A 25,015-nucleotide genomic window follows, 5' to 3' on the forward strand; every position below is an offset into this window, starting at 1 on the left:
CTCTACTATTAGGGATGTCACAGTGGCTGCACAATAATTCTGCCACACTGTGCATGCAATTAAGCATAACAGTGAATTGAAAAGCGCACGCTTCAAAGTTGGTCAATTTTAGAAAACATGTCGAAAAATGAATTTCCTCCTATGCTCCATTTATCTCAATTGTTTGAATTTTTAATATAATATGTGAAGCCTTTCCGAGGCTACCATCGAGTCAGACAAAATTAAATATTGCTTTGTTTAAGAGCTACTGCATGTTTTTATTTTTTTTTTTTTTTGAAGATCGGTCATAAATCAGTAATATAGGCCTATTGAAATAGTCTAGCCGACCACCATTTTAAAGCTGAAATACTAACCTCTCTTGGCATGTAAATTATTTCAGTCGACAACGAATGAAGCACTTGAGGAAAACTGTTTGAAACATAACATTATCAAATATATTTACGTAGGGAGTAGTTTTTCAAACCACAATTGCTGTAAGCAATTGTGTGTGCCCAAGGCCACGCTATTTTTGTATGTACGCGGTACAGTGTAATGGCGGTTCCTTTTACTCCTTGTCCTCCCATGTTAATCCAGATAACAAAATGTTAATCTAATGCCTCCTTGACAATTAATTTTTATATTTCCTTTTCGGCTTTGGTCTTAAGCAATGGTGCCACATACCATGTTTACAGTAAAAATGAAAATTCTATTCCAGACACCATCAAAATGTCAAACTTTTTATTTTTTTGTATTATTTTAAGTAATTCAACCTCATAACAGATTCATACTTAAAAAATTATGATGAATGAATACATGTTCATTAAATATTGAAAAAAAACCTCAAAACTACTCATGCCTAATTTGCATAATAATATCATGAATACATAATTAGCTTTAATTAACTAATTTGCATAATTAATTACTTTTTGTGGTTTTTTTTGTTATCAATTGAAAGAACTTTGTATACATATGTGTGCAAAAAACCCCATACCTTTATATCATGTATGGTTTTCTATTGGCATCAATTTTGCATATTAATTAGCTGAACTTAGTCATTTTCAGGTTTAATTTGTCTGCAGATTGGCCGAAATTGCTAAAATAGTATATTTGGTTGATTTATTATAAATATTCAATAATGGATTTTTTAATTTTGTTTTCTTTAACGAAGTCAGGAAAGATTAAATTAACGCTGCTTTTTCAAGCAATTTTGTTTTCTTTAACGAAGTCAGGAAAGATTAAATTAACGCTGCTTTTTCAAGCAAGTGTCCAAATAAACTTTCAAACATTGCTTAATATGCATCTGTGTGAGCATTGAAATCATCAACAACCAGCTCCGGCAACCAGCATATGTGCCATGTACCGTTGGGCGTTGGTATTCGAATGCACCCCTAATGATTTGGACTTGAAAAAAAAAACCAGTCCTTGATTAGCGCACATGGAATGTAGGCTAAATTCCTAACCTTATCATCATGTAATCACAAAGTTACTGAAATAGTGATTCTGGACCTAAAACATTTCATCACTTATTTTCAAAATATCCTTACATATCACATAAATGCCTAATAATTTTTGAGCCCAAAATTATTTTCAATTTATTTTCAAAATATCCTTTGGTAGTAGGGCCTACATACCAGTACATGGTTCCACAAAAATGCCTAATTTGAGCCCAAAATGTATGTAAACAACAGATTTACAGCAACTACTTGAAAAATGCACTAGATGTGAAGGTTTCCATTACTATTGAGTTCCTCTATTAGTTGAAGAACTATTTTGAACAAACAAAATTGCAAAAAAAAAAATCCCTAATGGTTTGCTGGTCGATAGTAAAAATAACCTGGACCAAAAATAGGGCGAAAGGTGCCATATTTTCGGAATCAGGCTAAATTCAAAATCAATATAAAATGTTTGTTTTTTGATCAAGTACAAACATTGATTTTTGTTATTGATTAACTTGTCTCTGTCTTAATTTCACTACAAATTTTACTCCAAGGGCTCTTTGATTTTTCAGATATTTTTTTATAATGGCGTGGTTGGAGCTCGAGCAAACTGACATATGAAAATTTTGTGAGAAAAAATCAGGACTCAGTAGGGATTGAATCCCAATTGCTGAAATGAAATATTTTACAATTTTAGTCCAAATGGCAGGGAAGATGGGGGATCTGGGATGCTACAAACCACACAATCCAGTATTTGCATGCAATAATTATACAAAAACTTCAAGGGCCCTCAAGTCGTAGGATTTGAACATAGACCATCGAAACATACGATGGTCTATGGTTTGAATCTGGGCTCTCATCAATTTGCACAAGCCCAAAATCAAATAGTAAAATTTATGTTAAAATGGTTCATGTATTGTGACACTTTTTCAAACGTTCAAATCAACAGCAGGTAATGCTAGTCAAGCTTTGTTGGGCTGTCCACATCTTCAAATAGACTGTGGGCATCATGGTATTTGAGGTTTTGGCTGTTGAAAATATCTAGCAGTTTGTGTTGATTTGGCTCTAAATGTCACTAAAAAAAAACCTATATTGTTTTAGGTAAACATGGTACCAAAACCTACAAACACTGTAACGCATGGTTGCCAATTTTTCAGAATTGCTTGGCTTGAGATATTGAACAGGCATACTGGGAAGGAAATATTGTTTGCTAAATAAAATTGTTATTGATTTTTACGCCCTGGCGCTCAAATATCTATAAGAATTGGGAGGGAAGAGACACAAAACATTTTCTCTGATTATATTTTGGGAATGTGCAAGACTTTACTATATCATGGTGTGTGATATTATTATTACCATGGCATGATATTTTTAAACATCAAGTAGTTAAAACTACCTTGGCGTGTGGGCATGAGAAAGTGTCTTGTTTGTGATACTCACACTGACTGTGTGAGAGAACCAAATAGGTGTCATTAACTACCAAAGGGGTTGCAAACTAAACCCTCTTACATCCTGAACTAACTGTTGATATTTCCAGAACTATAACATGTTTACTACATTTTGTCTTCCATCATGTGTGCCAGCTGCGTTGGGAGGGGTCAAGGGACTCCGCCTTTGTTAATATGAAATTGGGGATGAACATTTCAAATGTTGGTAAAAATGAAATATATGATTTCAGTAATTATTTTACATGTGTCAAAATATTTCCTTTATCCCTACTAACTGAAATAATGCATACATGTACACATATATTTGCTTTCCTTTTTGTTCTGTTCTATTTATGCGACAATATTCTACCATGCAGTCTTATTTTATCATTACTGATGAAAACAAAATATTGTTTTTGATACAGTTATTATTGTATAAAACTGTGTTTGCTGCCCCCAAATGAACAACTGACATGGCAAATCCACAAGTTACATTCATATACTGCCATCTTCTGATAAAGTAAACATTGAAACAAATGCCCAGGTTTCAGAGATCAATTTCTATTGGTGTAAAGTTTTACTTTTCTTTTCTCCCAACCAAGCCCCTGTTTACATTATGAAACAAGAGGAGACTGTTTTTCATGATCAGATGTTTCTTCATTGATTACAATGAGGTAGAACCAAAGCATACTGACTCCACCATGTTTGTGAGCTTTTGTGTGTCAATCATGATGGCAAAATATTGTATCTCTTGATTATTTCCAGTGTCCGAATTAAGAAAATAAAAGGGGTTGTCCCACGGACAACCAGGTTGTAATTTTTGGTTATCCACCAAAGTTGTTGGTTGTCCGTAAGCTGCCACAATCTGAAACAACTACATGTGACCAATAAAGTGGAGTGAGTGTAGTCAATTTATGAACAATTACTCTTAAATATTTAACAATTCATCAGTTGTGTCAGGTTTGAGCAAAATAATATGCTGAAAAAGTGGCTTTTGGCTGTATATCTTTGGTTGTCCGCCGGACAACTAAAGCATTATTTTCAGTTGTCCGGTGCATGTTTTGGTTGTCCCGGGCGAACGGACAACCGAAATTTGCAAATTTGAATTCAATGTACATAATTGTTGTTTGCATTCAGCATGTTCAGCGTGGAACGCATTGTGCCATGCAGCGGTAAGTGGGTAACATATTTATTTGGAATTTAAATGGTATTATTTAGCTTTATTTTGTGGCTTACCAAGAAGTAAAATGGGGGGGGGGGTAAATTACCCTTTGAGACCTTTCCTATCAAATGTTATGATTGGCCCAAGTTATTTTCTTTCCCAAAATCACTATTTTTGTCATTTTGTGTAAAACCAAATGTCAATTTTGAATGATTGGTACAAGCATGTAAATATTAAACTTATATTATTTAAAAGGATAACATATTGATTTTAATAAACAAAAGATGTGAACTTAATTTGGCTCCTAACCCTAACCGCCTAAGGGCTTTATGGCGACGGAAGGGAAAGAAGGAAGGAATAAAGAGAGAAAAGAAGGAAAGAAGTTGTTTGCTCTGGGCGGGATTCGAACCCGAGACCCTTCGCATGCCAGGCACTGGGTCGGCGACACTTTGCCATGGGTCTTGGGCTTCGCTGGCCAGCGAAACCATGCCTATATATCACTTAGGGCGATTGCGTCATCACACCACGTGGGATGCATGCACGAACAGCGCATATATCAAGTAGTATTTTGTAGTATACCGTCCTGTTAGGGTTAGGGGTGGTGCAATAATTATGTGTACCCTGGGGGGGAATTATAGGGGGGGGCAAAGATTTTTGGCAGGCCAAAAGGGGGGGGGCAAGCATTTTTGGCAGGTCGAAGGGGGGGGTCAAGCGATTTTGGCAGGTCGAAAGGGGGGCAAGCAATTTTTGGCACAGATATTTTGGGCACCGTTTCTATATTACGCCCTAAAAGGCGTGAGGAAAACGTTACTGAACATGTTCAAATATGCAAAATTTCCTGCTACTGCTTTCAGCATTATATGTTAAGACAATTTAAGGTTTTAAATTTGGGTTCCCCAAAATCTTGCATGTGTAAGGGGGGGGCAGAGATTTTTTGGCACGTCAAAGGGGGGGGCAAAGGTTTTTGGCACGCAAAAGAACAACGGTTTTTGGCACGGCCAAAGGGGGGCAAGCGATTTTGGCAGACCATTTTGAGAATTCACCCCCGGGTACACATAATTATTGCACCACCCCTTAAGAGTACAATGAGCATATTAAAATATCTTGTTTAAATTCAGTTTTGTCGGCCAATAGCAAGGTTGCAAAATCAGAAACTGCAGATAGTTTCACCATAGAAATTATACCTTTTTAAATCTTCAATGTCAGCATTTTCCACCCAAAAATAATTTGTTCGCACCTTTGGCTGTCAATTTTGGGAAGATTGTGAACACTGCCTTAACTGTCTTATAACCAATTCAACTTACTGTAATGGTTCCCTTCCAGGGTTTTCTTTGAAAATACCCCTTCAACAAAATGCTTAAGGGGGTACTACACTCCTGCCAAATTTTGTGCCTATTTTTGCATTTTTCTCAAAAATTATAGCACATTGGTGATAAGTAAGATATGTATATATTATAGGGCAAGGACTACATCTACTGCACTGTAAATTCAGCAACTCAAGGCAAGTAATTATTGATTTATTGATCAAATATTGGTTTTCCCTCATTTTTGACTCCACAACTGGTGTCTGTGCTGAAATAAAATTTCCAATGCAGTAGTTGTAGTTCTTGCTTCTATAATATACATATCTTACTTGTCACCAATGCGCTATAATTTTTGAGAAAAATGCAAAAATAGGCACAAAATTGGGCAGGAGTATGTTTTCAAGATTTTATACGCGTTGGACTTTGGGACTTTAGATTTGAAGGGGTCCGCAAAGTGCCTAAACGCGAAACTATGCATGTTTTGCACCTTAAAGTAAACCCTGTTCCCTTCATCTAAAATTGACCCAAAATAATGGGTGTAAATGGCTGTTTTCATGTAATCTGGCTTCTCTTTGAATAGCTTAAAATTAAAGAAGCGCCACGCTGTATCAATACTTTATATTTTAGTGTAGTTTCAAACTTCTGTAATGCAAGAAATTGATAAAAACGGTGAAAAAGGGTCCATTTTTGGCCAAAATGACTAAAAATGTGTTTTATGTCTACTTAGGAATTTCAAGAGGTCATAATCATATATCACAGAAAAATTTTGTGATTGACTTTTTTCCTCATATAAAAATTACATTTTTTGGAAAAAATGTTCAAAAGTCACAACAAAATGTCATTTTTACCCATAATGCCATATATTGAAAAGTGATGATTTTGTTCATAGATATTAAATACCCATGTGTCATGATTTGGGCTATTCCAGAAAATAGATACACCCCCCCTATAGAGGAGTTCGGTTTTCCGAACTTTTTGTCCAGTCGTGACTGTTGGAAATCCAGACTTTCAATGTGTCCAAAGGTAAAAAAATCTGGCAGAAAAATATTTCAAAATTAAAAATCCTCAATTTGGGAATTCATTTTGGACATTTCCATGATTTTTCCTTCATTTAATTTGATTTCCAAGCTTTTTCAAGTAACATTGGCAACTGGAATTCCAGTCATTTGCAGAAAGCATCCAAGGCATGTTGGACAACTTATCATTTTTACCATTTCACAGGGTGTGTAAAAAAGCACCTGTGTGCACTAAATGGGTGTGCATTCGAGCCCAATGGCGCATGGCGTTGATTCAGTACAGTGCGGCTGACAGGCATGGGACTACGCATTTATGAAAAAGTCTGGAAAAGCTGGAAAAGCGTGTAAAATTGGACAAAAAACCCTGAAAATGGGCTGAAAATAAATAAAACTGCGGGAATTTTGACATCAAAAAAGACTGGTTCCAGTGTTTCCACTGGAAAATCCCATGCCTGGGCTGAGCACTTTGCAATTGTAACGACCATCCAGGCCTGTACACAGGATTTTTTATTTGTTGCTGATTTTGAAAAAGTGGACCTTTTTTCAAAGGGGGGGGGGCAATTTTGTAAAAAGTGGACTTTTCCTCAAAAATTTGGACCTTTTTGGCCAAAAATGCGGAAAACCCTGATTTTCTTGCTTGCTACGCTTGCAAATTGTCATATTTTGGAACTTTTTGTATACTTTTGCACATTGGGGGTACCCCCCTGCGTACGGGCCTGCGACCATCGTTAGTAGTACAGTCCCACAAATTAGCAGGTAAAATTAACTGACATATCGATTTAATTAGCAATTTTTGCAAGCGGCAGACTAGACTGCTGAATTCAGTTCCACATCGAAACCAAATTAAGGTAAATGATTAAAATGAATGAATATAAAAGACCTAAAAAGACCCAATTTTGCTGGACTCGACTTGACTCCACTTGTCTCAAAGCCAAGTCCTCGAAAAGGACTTGAGTCCCAGTCCAGGAATCGAGTCCTCCAGCACTGCTTTTAATCTCATACTTTATACAGGTTTGATTTCTACTATAATGGGGTTTCCAGTTATGGTTCCTCAAATATTCCCACAGCATCAATTAGGCTAGTTGTGGTAAACCCCCACACTCCAGTTTAGAGTACACCACTGGGAACCAAAAAATGAACTAAATGTTGACTTATTCTTAAATGTGGATATGACCTTTCTAGTCAAACAAGTCTATTAATAAAAGTTCAGATTTGTCAAGTAAACTCAAGCTCAACAAAGTTTCCGAAAATGAACTAAAATGAACTTTCCTGTTCCTAGGGACAGGGTCTCTTTTGCTATTTTTCATACAAGATCCATTTTTCATCCCAAATATTTCAACTCACATCTGTTTTCATCTGGTATGATGTTTTTCATGTTTTTGTGGGACATCAGACATATCAAATACAAGGAATATCCTTCTGATAGACCTATCAATTAACTTTGATTTTTTGAAATTTGTGATATAATACAAATTTTATGACAAATTATTAAAATTTGATATTTTTTAAACATTTTTCTCCAAAAAAGATCTATTTTCTTTTTGTGTTTTTTGGGGAAAAAATCCATATCTTCAATACAAAAGGTCAAAATTTTTAATTGATTGTCGGCTTTTCATTCCACCTACATACACTTTTTAAGTACATATCATTAGATTTATAAAGTTTACTTCGAGAACTGTTTTAATATAAAAAAATCAATTTTTAATCATTTGCCATCAAATGTGCATTATATTGTGAATTTTAAAAAAAATCAAAATTATTTGGCTATTTTTTTCATCAGGTTATTGTTTCCACTTGAAGAACATGATGAAAAACACCATCAAATTTGATTGTTTCCAGCGATCAATTTTAAAAAGCTGTAGATTGTTATGTAACATGGATTTGTTTGTTGAATTTTAGATCGATCCAACCATTTAATGCAATGGGCACAATTTGTTTCCAAATGTTGACCGTAAAAATAGCAATATTTGCGCGGAATTTGTGTTGAAACATGTAATGCCAAGATGAACTAAGGATTTGTAAATGTAATGCCAAGATGAACTAAGGATTTGTAAATGTAATGCCAAGATGAACTAAGGATTTCAGAACACTATATGCCTAGCTTAGAAATACATGTAGAGTACATTCTTTGCCTATTTTGAATATATTTTATTTGTTTATCATTCTTGATCTATTATTCTTAATATTTATTTAGTTTATTTTTCTATATATGTATTTATAACATTTTTTTATTGTTTGTTTCTTGGTGTGTTTGTTGGTAGTGGTGTTTGTTTATGTGTGTGCGAAGTTCTAGGGGTATGGGATGTGTTATGACTTAATGTTAAAATATGTTTTTATTTAAAGTATAGCCTACTTGTTCAAACAAGTTATATTGTTTTTTGCTGGTGGCCTGAAAACCAAAACTAGACTTTGTTTACAAAATAAGTATTTTACAAATATTGTAAGTTTGTGTTGCACAGGGTTTTGATTGATATTGCAATTTTGAAAAAAAAAATTGCTTCCCCCTTCTGGCTTGCCAAAATTGCCCCCCCCTCCATTTTACCCTCACCCAGGGCTCATAATTATTGCACAGCTCCTCAACACACCTTTGTGGGACTGTGGGGCCACCTTTATGAACCACATAATTGTAAATGTTACTTTTTCCAATAAAAGCTTAGGTCTAAAAGTGGGAGAAAAACATTGACAAAAGGGCCATTGCAAATGGCAATTTGTAGCAGGTTTTGGGTCCACAAATCTGCCCAAGTATAGAGTTTTATTTAAAACGGTCCACTTTTAAGAAGTACTGCAACCGCCCCACCAAAAAATTTTTTTATTTTGTTTGCTGAAAATGAACCACATTTTCAAGGGCTATTTAGGCCTTTAGAAGGTCTGGAAAATTATTTCTAACATACCATATGCTTAGGAACCGGGGGAGCCCCCACAATAATTTTGGTGCGGGCTGGAATACCTTTCATCCCCCCCCCCCCAATAATCCTAGGTGAACTTAAAAAATTGTGATAAGATAAGAGGGAAAAAGGGTCTTTGTGACCTATATTTTGCAAAATTTTCTGACTGCCAGGGGGGACCTCGCGCACCACCCAGTCTGGCCCAACACAAATTTTTTCAAGTTTCAGCCCCCCCCATGTTGAAAAGCTTCCTAAGCCTATGCATACACTACAGTCCACACATTTGTCCAAAATCTGATTGCATATATCTTTGTCTTCCATATTTTAATAAATTTCAAAATCAAAATTATTTGGCTATGTCCCGGGGGCTATGTTTTTCATCAGGTTATTGTTTCCACTTGAAGAACCTGATGAAAAACACCACCAAATTTGATTGTTTCCAGCGATCAATTTTAAAAGCTGTAGATTGTTATGTAACATGGATTTGTTTGTTGAATTTTAGATCGATCCAACCATTTAATGCAATGGGCACAATTTGTTTCCAAATGTTGACCGTAAAAATAGCAATATTTTAATAAATTTCAATACTTTGATGTATGTTTCTTTGTTAATACTTATGAAGAGATGATGATAAATATTGATTTAAAAACTGCCTCAAATAAACATGCAGTTTGCAGCTTGAGTCTGAAAGGCATTCAAAACCTAATTTGAATCATATCAGATCGGCAAATAAGTTTATAGGCCACCATATTCATGGGCGTGTGCAGGATTTGTTACTGCGGGGGCTGAATCTAAACCGCTTATGCCGCTAAGTATATATTAATGTCAGCGCTTATGCGACGAGAAATGTCTGAGGGGGATGTGCCCCCTCAGAAGTGAGAAAATTTTGCAAAATGAAGGACCAATTGAAACCATTTGGTGGACTATTTTGGTATTATTATTGTGCACAATTCGAGTTTGAAAAAGCCGAAAATTGGTGAAAAGAAGCTGTTATAAAGCCATTCGTGGACAAGTTCTCACTATTATTAACTGTATAAATTATTACTGTAAACATTAAGTGTCGCGGTCCAAAGTAGAAACAAAAAGGCGAAAGCTTGAGGGGTGTCTGAGGGGGCTGCCCCTCCAAGTGAGAAACTTTTGCAAACTGAAGGCCCAATTGAAGCCATTTGGTGGACCATTCTGGCACTATTATTGTGTACAATTTTAGTTTGAAAAATCTGAAAATGGGTTAAATGAAGGCCCAAATTGAAGCCATTCGTGGACAAATTTTCACTATTATTGTATAAATTATTGCTTTTAGTGTTGGGTGAAGCGAAAAGGGGAATTTGTTTATCATACACACTGTGTATTAACACAGGGGAGTTGGAAAAATGTGCAAAATGAAGGTCCAATTGAAGCCATTTGGTGCATCATTTTTACACTTTCTTTAAGCATGTTACGTTAAGGGTCTAGAATAGAGATTTGATAATTTATGTTCACCCAGACAATTACACACAGCACATTATGGGATAAAGTGGGGGGGGGACAGGCACCCCGGTCAAAGTGGAGGGCCACTGGCCCCCTGTCCCCACCCGGTTCCGCCACCGATGGCGGGGGTGTCTGAGGGGATGTGTCCTCTGAGAAGCTAAAATGTTTTGTATTTTTGAAACTGGAATCATGCAAATTGGTTAATACTTTTAGGCGCAAATTTCTAGAAAAGGCGATGAGACGATACCAATATAGGTAGTTCTATACCAGCCGGATGACCCAAATGTGTTTTTGGAGAATATTTTGTTAAAATTTTGCCCATATCATTGAAAACCCAGCTCTGGTTTTGCCAAAATCGGTTGATTTGGACTAGACATTTTTGGAAAAAAAAAATCAAAATACATTCAATATAAGTTTCCAAAAACTCCGCAGAAAAAATTAGAAAGTGTCTACTCTATAATAAATCACATCGATCATATACATATGCACAATTTTTGGATCGTGGGTTTAGGAAGCTTGTCAACACTGGCAGGCCAAGCGTTTGCGGCAGTCCACGGGGCTGGCCCCCTGGCGGGGCCCCCTTACATAAGAAAATTTTGTATTTGGTGAACTAAAAATGCATAATTTCAGGCCCTCTTTTAGTCTAAATTCACCAAATTATCAAGAAAAAAAGGGTATAGGGAGGTGCAGGGCAAAAGGATACTCCAGCCCCCCGCCAACCCCACTTAAAATGTTGGGGGGGGGCATATTTCCTCCATTCCCCTGGATTACCTACGTCTATTCTGACGTATCATAGGCCTGTAATATGGCGGCATACCGGGTACTCTAAATCCATTAAGCGGGGAAGGGGGGGGGGGGGGGGGCTCAAATATCCTTGGCTATCATTGGCTTTCTTTGTTTCCCTTTCCTTTACTTCTTCCTTTCTTTCCTTTTCTTTCTTCCTTTCTTTCTTTTCTTTTCTTTCTTCCTTTCTTTCTCCTCTTCTTTTTTTTCGGGGTCCGTGCATGCGGGGGGCTGAAGCCCCCAAAGCTCCCCCTGGACACGCTAGTGATATTCTTGTTCAAGTTTATTTTAAATTTCCTATTTAGTATACTGTGTCACAGTCAGTTGTATATAGTAGCAAGTTATGACTAGAGCTAAAGATAGTTCAAACTTACCACTTTTTGTTACTAAGGTCAAATAGGGCAAGCTAGGGGCAAGAGGCCAACATGCTTTATGGCATTTCTAGAATTCTAGCACTGCTATTAAAGGTGCACTGGTATATTTAGAGTAAATTATTAAACACATTCTAGTGTTTTGAAAACCCCATTATGTATCAGTGAATCTTTATTAAAATATATGCCTTCTGTGTACAATATATTAAAATTATTTACATGAATAAAAGACTTAAAGAGTATAGGCCTATAAATCTAAAAATGCAACAATTAAGTGGCAAAATTAATCACATTCGCTTACTAAGAAAACAGGTAAAGGTTGTGTTCTTCATATATATTTAGGTATAACTCAATTTATACTTTAGCACTAATTAAGCTGTAACTTGGAACTTTTTTTTCCTTTTTTTTAAATTCAATTTTTTATTTATTTTTTTTTTTTGCAAAAAAAATATAAAAAACCCTCAAGGGTCGAGCCTAACTTTAGGGTCGGTCAGGCTGCGCCAATCAAACATTTTTTTAGGGCTTACATAGACCTATGTGTATGAATACAATAGCTTACAATACAATTTTTAATAAAACAGTGAAAACCCCTGCTTGTTTTTAAAGTTGATTGGACAATAAATATGAGTATGAATGAATAGTAAATTTCTGGTTTAGGAAATGTTATGTCAATTTGAAGTTGAACATATTAAACTATGAGTTTCTTACTTGCAAATTCGTTTTCCTTGCATGATAATATTTATTAACAGTGTAGGCCTACAATAATATTCTTCCCTGATGAGTACAGGTCTGTGTCTGTGGGCCTTAATGCCTTTTCATTAGTGCTCCATCAATTGCAAAATACATCTTTTTTATTTTGTTTGTTCTTTGTTTCTTGTACAAAAACAATAGAATAAAAAAATTAAACAAATGAATATATTATAGTACTTCCCATCTTGAAAGTGAAATAAATTTATAAACAATTGTTTTAAAATGTTACATATCTTTGGGTTTTTGGGTTTTCCTATGTAAAAAATGATTGTCATGCATGCCATTTTTGGGTATTTGGGATTTCCCAGAATAATCCCTGCAAATAATGGTACCAGTAAATTCCCATGGAAAAAATAAACTGATCTTGATTGTGTCATCTTAAAAGTCTTTCAAACAGGTATTTCCTTTGAAATTTAAAGGATGGGAAATCCCACTATGAGAACCTTGGGAAATTTTGAATTCACCCATGGGAAATCCCACATTAATTTTTTTAACCATGTCATCTTTGGGGAGTGTGGACAATATCTGAATAGCCCAATACCCTGGTGCACCCCCTGATTCCAAGTCAAACATTCACAAGAGCTAGCAAGCAAGCTGCTTATAGCTGCTTTTCTGCCAACATTGACCATTAAAATTTGTACAAGTGCACTTTACAATGCTAGAAAAGAAAACATTACTTCAAGCAACATTTTTGATATTTTCACACATAAATAATTTTTTCACACCCATTTTGTTGCCACAAAAAGCAAAAAAACAAGTCAGATCGCATCGAATGCTGTCAACCCTGGTTCCATATTGACCCAATTCTACCAGGGTATCGCAATGGGCCCTTTTTATTTTTGCTCTACCCTATTTATCCCAGGAGGTTTCAGGTAGGCGGAGGGGGCACTCAACTAAGATTTTGGAAGGGGAGTGCACGGGTACTAAGAACTGATTTCCGGGCAAAATAGGGGCAACATTTTAATAGGTGGGGGGGGGGGGGTATAGTGAACTAAAATCAGGCCAAGCTATAGGCTGTGGAGCTAACAATTCAAAAACTTTCCAAATTTGAGCTAAAAAGTTACAATTTTCAGAGTTTGAGGCACAAAGACTAGAGCAACCAAATGTGGGTCTTATAAGGAACTGCATGTATTAAAGCCTAGTGAAAAAGGGACCCTAGACTGCTGCACCCTCATATCAGTACCACCTTTACATGCGAAAGTGACCAGGCACCCTTTAGGCCTATACTGAAAATTCTTGCATTTCACAATACGATGCGCTGCTAGCGGTTGTTTTTGGCAGTCAAATTTTCGACTCCAGATTCGCCATTGCCGCTTTAGCTGCTATTGAATTTTCACGCGAGTGTGATAATAAATGTGTTGAAAACAGCTCCACAAAGGATTCCTTGTGATCAATAGATAGAAAATGGATCTACTATAGTTGTATATTGTTGTTTTAGTGTACATTTGCATGTAACATCATTATAATGACATTCAAACTCACAATGATGCATGTTCCTGTATTGTATTCAGATATTACGCGGGCTTTGGATGTCGACTCATTTTCCCATGATGCACTTCAGTATCTTGGCCTTGACCCAGCGACCGCTGGAGGCGATCGTGTTGTGAAACGCGAGAATTGTCATAGCTTGTCATACCCAACCCTTTTAACATAATCATCTTATACATACGGTACGGTCGTCGGTACCATACATTTGCTTCATGCCAATAAATTTAGTTTTTAAAATAACCATTTAGTGCAATTATAATCCTTCAAGACTGACTGATAAGCAACAAAAAATTGTGGCGGGGAGAACAGGGAGTATTCGCCCTATTTTGTTTTTTAGTCAGTGGCCTTGCGATATTAATTTTAAGGTTAGAAGGGACCTGATTGGTCCATGTGAAAGCCCTGTGTCTTTGTTACATACATACATCCCCAATCTCAGGACTGTAAACCTTAACAGAACAGAGTAAGGCAAATAAAGGAGTTTTCCCTAGGTACTACAGCCTGCCGCTTCCGAAGGAAATTACCATCCCCTAACATACTGCCTATGACATTAAAAGCAATTTTTATCCGACGACCAACCTACAGAAGCAAACATATTTTTAAGCCGAATTGCAACAAGACTCGTCAATATCTGAACCTCGGAAAAGTGCAGCCAATGTAATTCACCTGTGCAATCATAGATCATTAAAGCAGTGTTATTCTTCATGACCCAATTAATGCAAACTGGTACTATCATATATTGTTCACATTTGTTTATAAGCTGTATCTATTTTCTTGATATTGCACAAAAGTGATTTTCTGAAGATTTTCAGAAACATTGACCAAGTATTAGATTTTTTCCAGTGTAACTTCTGTCATGTCTGGAAACTCTATCCAGTAGAAATTGGGGAGCTATTTTGGCACAGTGTAGTAAAGGAGCTTAAAGGGAGTAAACCTGAACACCTGACCTGAATTTTTGTTACCTTTTCATCTGGGGGAATTGTAATAACATGCTCACCTAGCTTCTTATAGTACCGTATTCATTCCAATAAGTGCCCAGGGCGCTTTACAAAGTCATTTAGGTGGGCGCTTATTTTTACCTGGTTTACCTAATTTTTTCATAAGGGCCATTTTTTAGAGACAGATTTACCTATGTTATAATAGGATCTCGAGATATTCTTGTAGCTTTTTTGATGCAGTAAATGTATTACAAGTTTACACTGGACTTCAAATCCTCAAGCTATTTCACTGTATCAACGTCTATCAGCATCAGTCACTTCAACATTATAGTGGTACCCTTAAGCAAATTGAAATTAACATGTGGGCACTTATTGGGGTATGGGCGCTTAATATTGGAACAAATACGGTATATCAAATTATAAATATTTTATTATTGCAATGTTATGCCGATTTGGCACCAGAACCACCATTATGGCACCACTGATGCCATATGTCTTGTGAAAAAATACCCTGACGCCAAAATGGCGCCAATGACGCCATATTGGCGCCGGTGACGCCAAAAAATTACCTTCATGACAAAACGGCGCCACTGGCGCCAAAATGGATCCAGTGACGCCAACATTTGGCGCCAGTGACGCCAAAATGGATCCAGTGACGCCAAGTGGCGCCTTTTGACGCCAAGTGGCGCCTTTCGACGCCAAAATTGGGAAAACGACGCCGTTTCACTTCTCCTAGTGATAAGGGCTACAAACAGAGAGCTATTATGACCTCTTTGATGCTATGTATGTCTCACTGAGCACAAAGATGAGTCCTAGGCTTCAAAAGTGTCGCCAAATCAATTTATTTTAACGCGATAACTCAATTCTTGTCCACTTGATTATATTGTCAGTCACAACCCAATGTAATGGTGATCTCTGAGCTAGCTCCTTGCAATCATGATGTTGAGACCAGAACTTAGAAAATGCTGGTTTGACTCAACACACTCAACGTCTGTGTTACAGATGATATTGTTTATAAATTGCCATGGTGAATATATGCATTTACTTTTATTAACTTCAATCTTCAAACTGAATCAAAACACTCCAAGCACTTTTTACCATTGCAATTTTTCTTTTTTTTCGCAATTAATGATTTTATTTTACATTCCAGTCCTAACTATTCAAGAGACTAATAGGTACATGTACTTAGATTGAATGTGCGAGCAAAGTCACTATATATTGCTATGGAATTGAGATGTTGGAGATGAAGGTTACAAATCAAATATTTTATTGATTTGTTAATGTTTCCCTTGACATAAACACACATTTGCAGTTATAGATTCAGCGCTCTGCCTCTCATCACCGTGTATGAGATAAAATTATAGAAGTGTTCTGTTAGCTGTATGTATTAAAAACTTGGACCGGTAAAACACTATAATCAAACAATTTCAGCTTAGTATTGGTTTTAGTACAGGTATCAGCTTTCTTGTTGTAGTTGTAGTAGGCACATTTTAAGTTGATAAACATCCTTACCTTTCAGTTTTCAAAAAGTGGAATTCAAAAATAAGAGATCAATCCTTCTAGCGAATGCAAGTGATATACATGCATGATTTTTTCATTTCAAACATTCCATATTCTTGTAACATCCCTGGCCGAGAAACTCACTTCTAATGGAGGGTTGGCAGCATCAGCATCATCACTACCACGCTTGCTTCCCGATTCCTTGTCAGCCATATTAGTTCTTACAACAGGTGTTTTACGCTGTCTTTTTGAAGCTTTCCTCCCTGGGTGTTTGGCTTGCTGCTGGCTTTGTCTTCTCCTGACTGGCTGCTTGGCTTGTTGTCTAAGGCTTGGTTTGACTGCACACTTTGACTTGGGTGCTATTTTCTTCTTCTTTGCTTCTAGCAAAAGCTGTAATAATAACAATGAATGCAACAACACACATAACTTTAAACTTGCCATGAATTACATGAAAAAAGGACATATATTTGATGTTACTATACCTCATAAATATTTATTAGGTAATCCAGACATCTTATTGGTTAATAACGCTAGTACCGCGAGTACGGTATTTTGACTACTTCCCCGCGCCTGTGCAATTACGCGAATGCGGGGAAGTAATAAAAACTTCCGCACCCCTACTACCACACGGTGTCTCGACCCCGCGCGTCATTGTTCCTTCAGACGTAGCAGTATGCTACACAACGGCGATTCAGATGCGTTTATCGTGAAAATGGCGTCTGCTGCAGTTAGATTACCGATGGATAATAACACGCGAATTTGACGTTTTATGAAACAAAATGTTATTTTTGGAAAGTTAAAAAGAAAATCTGAATAATATAGGTCAAAATGTAAATATTGATTGAACAGAAATCCTGCAATAAAATCAGGTAAGCAAAATATTAAGCTTATTTACCATACCGGCCGGCACGTTGACTGGTGGTGTGTGTTCGACTTTTGTTTACGATTTTACCGTGATAGTGAAAATATTTATGAGGTATAGTAAAACAAATACAACATGTTTTATTTTGGGGAAGTGACGCGTCGGGAAGTAGTCAAATCATCCAACACCTTGGGACCAGTAGTTTTGACTACTTCCCCTCAAAACATGTTGTATTTGTATAATATTAACCAAATGCAGTCACACCATTAAATTGTATATCAAATGTTTTGATCATTATTTGGTATAGGGCCACTGCATACATTTGACCAAACTTTGATGATAAATAAACATATTGATATTCTATTTCATATCTAATCAAACAATTTTCACATTTTAAACCTATAGTGTGAAAGGTTTAATCAAAAGTCACAAAGTTGTCTTTAATAAAACTTTCCATGAACTACATGCACTCCATTCATCATTTTCATGGAAGTTTGATTGCAAAATTGACGATGACACATGAGCTTAAGTGTTTTATAACTTCTGATAATGATCATGTAGTAAAAGTACTTTTAGAGCTGCAAACTATTAAGAAAATGATTTAGACACATTTTGCTTTCAAACCTTGTCTTTCTTTTTTTGTAAACTTTCAGTGGTCGCTTTACAGCCTCTGTTTGGAGGTACTCTAAGTGCAGAGGGTTGGTTGTTTCTGCAAGTGAATAAACATTATAAACATAATATTACATACATTTTATAATAATAAATAATAAATCATCCTTTCAATAGCTTTTAATGAAAGAGTTTATTTATGTGATCACTAACCATATTGCTCATCTGCATAATGTACTACATGTAACTCGCTAAAATACTAATTGTGTTTTTGGATTATGTAGATCTTATTATCTGAACCTTTTGTTTATACATGTACATGAAAAAGGACATCTACTTTGGTGACATCATCATAGTGCAGCTTCCAAAACTTACATTTCCGAAATGTCTTACTTTTTACAAGTTTACCAGTGGATTATTATTGAGCATGTGACTACAGGCTGTATCAGAATGAGATGTACAACATAAGATTCACAAAAGATGGTCATAAACTATAAATTGTGGACATTTCAAGAGGATCCGATGTTACATTTGGGAGAAGCAGGCTTTTCAATAAACATTAAAACTGATGGGTACCAATCATTTTGATACAACATACCGGTATACATTATAATGGGACATATACAGCATGCTGTTGCTAGGACACTTACTTTCTTTTTGGTCCACAGTTTTGTAAATATGGTGATGGTTTCAGAACCTGCTCCTGTTGGATAAGAATAAAACCTCTATCATACATGTACATACATAAAAATGGCTCATACACATATGTACCACATTTGACCAGTTAAATGGTTTCACATACAAGATACATAGTTTGGGTCATTTGTGAACTCTTGTTTTGTCTGCTTCAATTACAAGCAATAGGCCTACTCATAGTTTACGTATGACTACATGTAAGAAAAAATAGGTGCTGCTCCATGGCCTACTTTAGGAATGGGATAGCAAAGGGGTTTTTGGTACATATTGGATATTCCTACAAATTTACACACACAGGTGTGTAAAGTTGAGAATGAATTAATACCGTAAAATTCCGTCTGTAAGCATATAATGTGCCTTTAAACAAGTGTTTCTGGTGAAAAGATGAAAGGCAGTGCCAGACATGTCCACAAGAACATTAAAAATAGATTGGTCTTTAATAATACATGTTTGTACAGCATTGATCAGTAATATTGTTGCTCAAACTGCAAATAATGTTTTATGGAGGGTGTTTGCCTTTTCGTCAAAACATCACTGTTTAGAGGCATACCGTGAACGTTAAGCCTAATGGCTTGAGGTAAATTTCATACAATAGAGAGCTCCCTCCTCTAAAAATCCCAACAAAATTTTAGGGTACGTTCCCTTATTTGCTGGTGGGATTTTTATGGGAGGGCACTTTTAGTTTGTGTCTAAAATTCCAGTTACATTGTATGTCAAGACAGCCCAGAGCACCATTAGGTGAACATTTACGGTATTATGCTGTAAGAAGATTTAAATAATAAGCAAGTACATGTATCTCTTCCATAGATATTCCTACATAAATGCAACAAACAATAATAATATAGCACCTTTTCAAAGAAGATTCATAGCTCTGTAACTTCATTGCCACTGGTAAATCATCAGAATCAGATCGCATCAGCTAGGCTGGTTGCAGCCAAATGGTGCAAACCTATCCTCATTGACATTGTTAGATTGTAACATGCACCAATTATATGGGTAGCTTCCTAAATCCCTTGGGGTGTTGAAAGTGTTTAATAAACCGAACAACTAATCAATCTACTCATAGACAAGGGTACTGTAGCGCTAGGCTACATTTTGGGGTCCCAACTACTCACCAAAATACAGTTGGGACCCCCTATTTTTAAATTTTCTGCAAGTTCAGGAGTTCCTGCAGACCCCTAGTTTTTCAATCTAGCGCTACCACAGACATAATATATCATCAGCCTGCTATGCTAATTGCCTAAGTCATTTTTTTAATTTTGAGAACAAAGAACAAAATGTGGTTCAAGTATGCATCAGTTACGTAATCACCCTAATTATTTCGGATTATTCTCTTTCATTTGTATCATTATCATTTGTTCTTGTGCAAAGATTGGTGAATAAATATGTTTAAATGCATGCTTGAACCATATTTTGTACTTTGTTCACAAAAATACAAAAAATGACTTGGGCAAAAAGTGTAGCAGGCTCACGATATGCTGCATTTGTGCAACCCTGATTCAACAACTTCTAAGTACTTGAACCCCCCTACTTATTTATTTTTTGCAAGTTCGGGGGTCCCTGCGGACTCTGGAGTGTTTTGTACTAGCGCTACCCCTGCTCATAGATTTAAGCGACTTCATGAGTGCAACTCATTTTCACTTGCCTTATTATTGGCTGCTTTAGCTCTCAGGTCTTCCTTGCTCACCCACACATACTTTTGTTGATGCCAATCCCAACGTATAAATCGTCCTCGTGCTGAAGACATTACTCCTGAAATAACAGTGGATCATGTAAATGAGTAATAGATCAAAAATCAATGCAACCCTTGGACATGTGGCTGATCCAGCATTGAACATTTGGGGCTTGTCTCGAATAGGCTATCGGTGAGGGTTTTGAAAGGGGTATCACCCCAACCCCATCCAATTTCAGAAATGTTTAAAAGGCGCCTTGATCGGTAAGCATTATGAAAATTAAGCAATATGTAGTACCGGTATTTCTTCTTTTAGTTTTAATTTCTTAGATAAAAATGTAGTTGACAGTATTGATTAGTTTGATGATAGAGGGTTTAAAAACCAGTCTGCTAGAGTGCTAGTAGATGTTGTGATAAACAGTTTTGACATTTCCGCCTTAGGACATGGGAATGGGAAATCAATTTCATGATTTAAACTTTCCTTTGGGCCAATTTTCGTTTCTTTGCTAACATTTAAAGCCTGAAGGTATCACCACTAATTAAGGGTTTTCCATCGTCACCCGATTCGACTCGACTATTGCGCCTCTTTTCAACGCGTGCGTGTACTCCAGCGTCGTGCTCGGCGTTATGTTGCAGACATCGCAGAGAACGATGCGTTTTGTGCGTGCCAATGCTATTTTTGCGCACCGGCGATAACCAGTGCCACAAAATAAAGAAAACAATGTTTGCTGAGCGCAAGAAAAGTGCCCGCTTAAATATAACATGTAGGCCTACAACCCAAATTTTGCCAGCGTGCTTCCACTGATAACGGACCTGGACCCCTCCCCCAAAGTAGGCTTACGACCATGACGACAGTAGGGTCCAATAGATGGTATGAAGTTATAGGCCTACCCAACAAACACAGAATCAAGTTTTTTTTTAAACATTAGGCCTAAACGAGTGTTGGATAAATTGGTTAATTCGTTTTAATAATATTTTGGCCTAAATGTTGGGTAACCACTACCGGTATATTATAGGCCTATTATTAAAGGTTCTACGTTTGTAGAACGTTTCATAATGAAACGCGCCACATGGCAAGTTTATAATCCAACATTTAAATCTTTAAAGCATAAATCCTCTTTTTGGTGAACATGGTGAAAGCTGAAAATTCCTCACTTTGTGTAACTTGATTACTCTTTGGTCCAATATCTTTGCAGATTGCAGAATGGAGTCTTTCTTACACCCGTTTATGACCAAAATACACCAAATTAGTACGAATATTAATAATCGACATCATTAGAATAATTGGTCCTATTATGGTAACTTCTTAGGTAACTTTTTTTACAGTGAAAACTTTCCTGCGTAAACAGATAATTCCTTTTTGTGGCCATATGCGTAAATGAACGCTTATCCGGCATCAGATCGCGTGTATACCAGCGTTGGTACGCACCAAAATATCCATGTACGCAATTAACTATGCATGGTGTCGAGAAAAAATGCATTTTGACCTATTTTGGTCAATTTACTTGCGAAAACAAGGTCCGGTACCCCCAATTTTTTTTTTGCGCGATTTACAGAGCTTTTTCTTTTTCATAACATATATAAAATCTAAAAAATTTGATCGATACAATTTTTTTCTACAACGCAAAAGGTGGTATATTTTGGGAAAATTGCTGATTTCGCCATTGAAGTGTACAGAGATTTTTGGAAATGTACACCTCTTTTAAAACGGCTGTAGCTCAAAAGTGAGGTCCGCACCCCTGTTTTTTTACTGATTTATTATCTACACATATTAATGTACAAAATATGTCAATTTAAAAAATTTGATCGAACGGTTTAGTTACGACGGTAAACCCTTAAAGACAGACTAGTAAAGTAGTCACTTTTGCACATGATTTCATTTCTTGTGTATTGCTCAGACGTCACCAATCAATTGATATTGGGGTCTAGCATTCGAGTCATCAGCACCCAAACGCAAATACAAGGCGTCGATCGCGCTGGCGATCAACTTTATGCGCACGCTAGGCGTCCTGCGTGGAATTGCCAGCTCACAGAAAAGCATTTAGTTCATCACGGTGTATAAAGTAACCAAAATGTGAAACAAAAAAAGATTAATTTTCAAATAGCATGGCGGTATTTACGTATCTTTTGTATTTTGTGGTATCAAAACAATCTGAAACAAAGGTAAACCAGTATAGGCCTACAGTTCCTTTAAAAAAATTATTTTATGGAAGCTACATGTAATGTGAAAGATGACAAAACAGAGGGAAAATATGCAGTATTTGGTGTTTTCACACTGTGGGCATGTGGGAAACGCACGGCACGTGTTGTTTGTTTACATCTGAGACCTCAACAATATCGATTAGGTGACGTCATCAGAAAAAGGTCTATACATGTTATGTATTATTATATGTAACTTACTACAACCATGTCATGACAACTGCCCCTCCCCCCTATCTTGTAGGTATGCTAGGTGAATTCAAATTTGCCATCAAACTGCATCATTTTATATTCAAATTAAAGCTCTTGAGTAAACAAAGCCAAAACTGAAAACCTTTTTTTCATAGCACTTTCCGTAGCAAAGTTACATCTTGTCAAAGATTGACTTTCATCAAAAAGATTCAGCTAGCAAAATTCCCCAAAACGGCATTTCGGGGGTGTTCAGGCATGAGAATGATTATCCATGAAAAAACCTGAAGTGTTTGAAAAAGCCTGAAAAAGTGCGTGAAATTGGGCTAAAAAGGCCAAAAACAGGCTGAAATTAAAAGAAAGTGCGGAAATTTGGACAACAAAAAAGCCTGAATTCAGGCTTAAACCTGAAAATTCTCATGCCTGGGTGTTTCTAGATCTTAGTCTCATTATGATAGTAGCTTTTTTTAATGGAACTGCTATCAAAATCCCTCTAAAATTCCATGTGCGCCTGTCTTATCACCATAAAAATCATATATTTGGGTCAAGTGAAGTATAGAAAGCATATTTATGTAGGTTTCTTTCTTCGGCCAGTTGTTTTAAATTTCTATGTAAATATGCATTGACATTGTCGGCGAATTTGACTGACTAGCAAATGTGTTAACTCAGGTTTGCCTGGGATTCCTATATCTTTGTCCAAGGTTCCTTTTCAGGCTCAGCGTTACCCATCAGCGTATCCAGCGCTGACGCGACGTCAAGACAAGTGTGTGCAATGGCATGGGACCTTGTGACAATAATACGCAGCTGGACGGCTAGCAGTACACTAAATTTGTAAAAGGAAATCTGGACAACATTATTATTAATATTATCATATCTGCATCATCATGTCTACTCTACATGTATGATGGCAATAATGGCATGCAATATCTACCAGGTCTTCCAGGGAGACCAGTACATTTGTATTGATGGAATTTCCTGAATAAATAAATAAATAATATACATATGCTAACATTGCAGGAGAAGAGCGTGGCCTAGCGGTTAAGGCATATGACTGTGAACCCAAGGGTCAAGGGTTCGAATCCCAGGTCCGGCTCTTTGTGTCCTTGAGCAAGACACTTCACTCTACTTGCTTAGTGCTTCGGAGGGCACTTTAAGCTGTCGGTCCCGATGTACATGCATATTTTCTCACATTAATGTAGTGTGCACGTTAAAGAACGTCACAGGCTATTCGAAAAGAGCAGGGGATCAGCCCGGTCATGTTGACTGTACTTCAAAATACACTCATCTACTCTAGGTTCCAGAGTAAAAAATAAGTACAGCTTGTCTGTACGCAGTGCGACAATACTCATACATATGAGGGAGGCACTTATAAGGAAGAAGATTGTTAATGCATGAATGTATGCCGAATTCGTCTACCACTAGTCTACTTTTTGAACTATGATGTAATTGTAAACAGTTTGATACTGACAAAGCTCCGGCGTCCGGGACAAAGCCACGTCAGAATCTTAAATTCTTGAACTCACGAAATTTTCAGATATCACAAACACGGCTGATGGCTGCCATAAGCGATGCCCGAGTACATGAAAGGCTGCACTTCTCAATCGATTGATTCAAATTTCATCAAACCGGTCAGAAAATATTTTTGCACCACGGGCGGTGAATAACACTAATCTCATGGGCGCACACCACTAAATAATCGTAATAAATAAATACACAGGTAAATACAAGAGAGTAAGTTTGTTTTTCTACCCCATGTAACAACATTTTTAATATTTTGATCAGACCAACGTCTTAAATAAAGATTAAACTTTTATTTAAAACATTTTTAATATTTTGATCAAAACTTTTATTTAAATTTGATTTTTTGGCCCGGGTTTTTTGGGACAAGTTCAGACAAACTTGAGAGCAGGCTTGAATTGATGATAATATGAAACTAAAGGCTGTAATTCCCCGGGTGTAATTCAATCCATAAAGAATGTAATTCACTCTGGAAAGAGTGTCATATGAGCTCATATGGAAAGGTTTCTATACAAAAGCGATTCTCTTATAAACCATCATCATGCGCACAGTTTCAACCTTGATACACCTGAGCACACATTTTCCTCCAAGAGCTTCCAAGCAGAGAACATTCAGAACAACAAGCAGTGAATTTCTCCACCACAGTCTTTGATTACACTATACACGATTGAGTGCATAGCAATGTAAGAGCTGTCAAGTATTCCCTAACTTCCCTTCATCCATCCAATCAGAATTTTTTTATATCAAACAAAAGCTAACACTTCCCC

The 25,015-nt window shown here is 36.6% G+C and overlaps 1 long non-coding RNA gene across 1 annotated transcript; it reads right to left on the reverse strand.

Annotated features, from left to right (window-relative positions):
• Nucleotides 1-18,003: 18,003 nt before the first annotated feature.
• Nucleotides 18,004-24,365, reverse strand: LOC140153334 (uncharacterized). The gene is made up of 4 exons (XR_011859093.1): nt 24,254-24,365; nt 20,316-20,422; nt 18,625-18,677; nt 18,004-18,074 (listed from the first exon to the last, which is right to left on the reverse strand). It is a non-coding gene; the product is annotated as an uncharacterized lncRNA (long non-coding RNA).
• Nucleotides 24,366-25,015: the final 650 nt, after the last annotated feature.

The sequence above is a fragment of the Amphiura filiformis genome, chromosome 5 (assembly GCF_039555335.1).
Source record: "Amphiura filiformis chromosome 5, Afil_fr2py, whole genome shotgun sequence".
NCBI lineage: Eukaryota > Metazoa > Echinodermata > Ophiuroidea > Amphilepidida > Amphiuridae > Amphiura > Amphiura filiformis.